A 2,431-nucleotide genomic window follows, 5' to 3' on the forward strand; every position below is an offset into this window, starting at 1 on the left:
ATTTTATCAGGAACTCATCTGGGCAAATCCACGATTACTGGGTTGAAAGAAAAGAGAGCAAATAATTGCCCCTTGGCTAGTGACCTCTGCAAGCAGAGCTGGGTACCCGGACTCTAGGAGGCCTGCCAGCTCCTGGGCTTCTCGCTGCCACCGACAAAACAAGTCTTCTGTCACAGTCAAGATCTGCACAGACATGAATCGCCTCTTTGTCTGGCCATTCTTTGCAGGGTGACGTCCCCAGTGACCTGGTGCTTAGCTTCCAGAGGAGGCCAGTGGTCTTGCTGTCCAGGTGCAGAGATCCCCAGGTGGTTTTTCACGGAAGTCAGAGGGGAAAAAACCTGGCAGCAGAACCCCAAATACGGCTGGGACCGGATCACAGGCAAGAACCAGCCCCCTCTCACCCACGCGAGATGTGATGCAGGGGGAGGTGCGTCTTGCGTTGAGCATAGACATAATGTTCTCTATTTTTGATGTGCTGGATCTTTAAAACGCACGATGTTGTATCTGCCGCTGAATTAAGCAGTGTTTGCTTTTCAGACCTTCCACATTTGTATTTTTAGCTCCATTTTGGCATTCACTTTTTTGGTTGGAATATATAACACACTCGGTTGTTTAGCGTGCCTGGACCAAATTCAGCCTGTGTGTAACTGCACAGGCTTGAGCAGAAGCTACGTTCAAGGTGAATTACTCTCCGTGGGGCTAAGGAAATACAGCTTCTGTAGACATGCATTTCAGCTCCCTCAGTAAATGCTACACTATTTCCATCCATGGTTATTCCTTTGTGGTTTGGGTTATGTATTTACATTTTACGGAATAAATACTACAGCTTTCCCCATGACTAACACTTCTTAGTAACCCCTAAGCTACTCAAATACACTGTTGCCTCCTACAAGAGCCTAAACCACACTGCTCTCCACTGGCTTTCTGTCCCCAGCTGGCCACCTCCTTGCACAGAGGCATGGTTAACCAGCATTGCATAAGCAACTTTTTGGATCTCGGTTTAACGGGACGGCTTACAAGAGCAGGCGCTGGATGCCGTGGGACCGAATTCCTCAGTGACAAACATTTCAAACACGGCCGCTCTCTGATCCTAACAAAACCCCAGTGAGGTCTTCAGACAAAGAGCGTAACCTATCGCTGCTGCTCCCACAAAGAGGGAGCGAGTTGCTTTTCCAAATCCAGAGGTCTGTTTTAAGAGCAGTGCTATACAGGCCCTTGCATAAACTTTGTTTATAGACTGGAGTATTTTCAATGAAAATGTTATTTAACTTTAAAAAGTTGCACAGCAGCTACTCCAAAAATTGTTTTTCCTTGTTAAGAATAACACACAGTGTGATACATTTGAAATGGCGATAGCAATATTTCACAAATTTTGATGGATTCATAGTCCAAATACCTTGCTAACAGATGTTTCTTTTAAACTCAGAGTGGTATAGGAATAACTCAGAGATATTACAGTGTCAGCACTGCCTTTTATCTGTGCGTGTCCTTTCAGTGACATCCCTGGGCTTTTCTAATGCATGGGTCAGGGCTGAGCTAAAAAAAAGTGAAATATTAAAAGAAGTCCTATCTGACTGTGTGAGTTTCGGGGCAGTGCTGTGAGGAAGCCGCCGCGCGCTGCCGCGAGCTTGCTGTCCACTTGGGCACAGTGGCCTGGTGGTTTGTGGGAACGTGCTGGTTTGCAGTCATCGTTTCTGAGCTGGCTTTTGGTTGTGGTTAATTGATGAACTTAGGAGTTCCCATGGCCACTCCATGACCACGTCTTTTGGTCTCATAAATTAACTAAGTTTTCTCTCCATGGATGACAGTTTGCCCAACACAAAGGGATACCCCAGCAGGGCAAAGGGACAGTATTTTAACGCCCTGGTGGAGTTCTCTTTATTTGTCGTGGGGTCGTTCAGTCTACTCTGTCTCTCCGAAGTATGCGGCATCCATCGCTCCTCATTAGGGGGTCTTTCCCAGGAGCTGCCTTCTCCACACCTTGTTCGTACATCATCCCCAGTGTGTCCAGTTGACGTGTGCTAGTGGCAGACCAGTCTGTTCCCAAACCCCACCTGGGAACAGCCTCAAGCCTTGGGAAGCCTGGCTTTTAGTCTCTGCCCCAAAAACTGGCCCAGGGCAATGCTGGGGTTGAACTGCAGGGCAGGGAGCATCCTTCCTCCAGGAGACCCATGTTCGTACCCCTCCGGAGCAGCCCGTGCTGGCTTGGGAAGGCGCCTGCTTCACATCCAGGTGGGGGTCCGGGAACCTGGCCTGGCGGGAAGGGGGGAGAGAGTTATTCTGGCAGCCAGGGAGGGAAGGGGGAGGAGAAGGGTGAGAAAAATCCGGAGGGTGGGTGGGAACGCAGGGCAGGGAGCAGGGATAATCCGCGGGCCTGGCAGCGGGCTCCCAGCCCCCGGGAGCGCGTAGGGGTCCCCAGCAGCGCGGCCCC

The 2,431-nt window shown here is 50.1% G+C and overlaps 1 protein-coding gene across 1 annotated transcript in view; it reads left to right on the forward strand.

Annotated features, from left to right (window-relative positions):
* The first annotated feature begins 283 nt into the window (after positions 1-283).
* The window catches only part of BMP4 (bone morphogenetic protein 4), a 5,683-nt gene continuing 3,535 nt past the window's right edge, over positions 284-2,431 (forward strand). Inside the window, exon 1 of the mRNA XM_009289845.1 lies at positions 284-289. The gene's annotated coding sequence lies outside the window, so the exon portion shown is untranslated. The remainder of the gene's footprint in view (positions 290-2,431) is intronic.

The sequence above is a fragment of the Aptenodytes forsteri genome, unplaced genomic scaffold (assembly GCF_000699145.1).
Source record: "Aptenodytes forsteri isolate BGI_AS27 unplaced genomic scaffold, ASM69914v1 Scaffold76, whole genome shotgun sequence".
NCBI lineage: Eukaryota > Metazoa > Chordata > Aves > Sphenisciformes > Spheniscidae > Aptenodytes > Aptenodytes forsteri.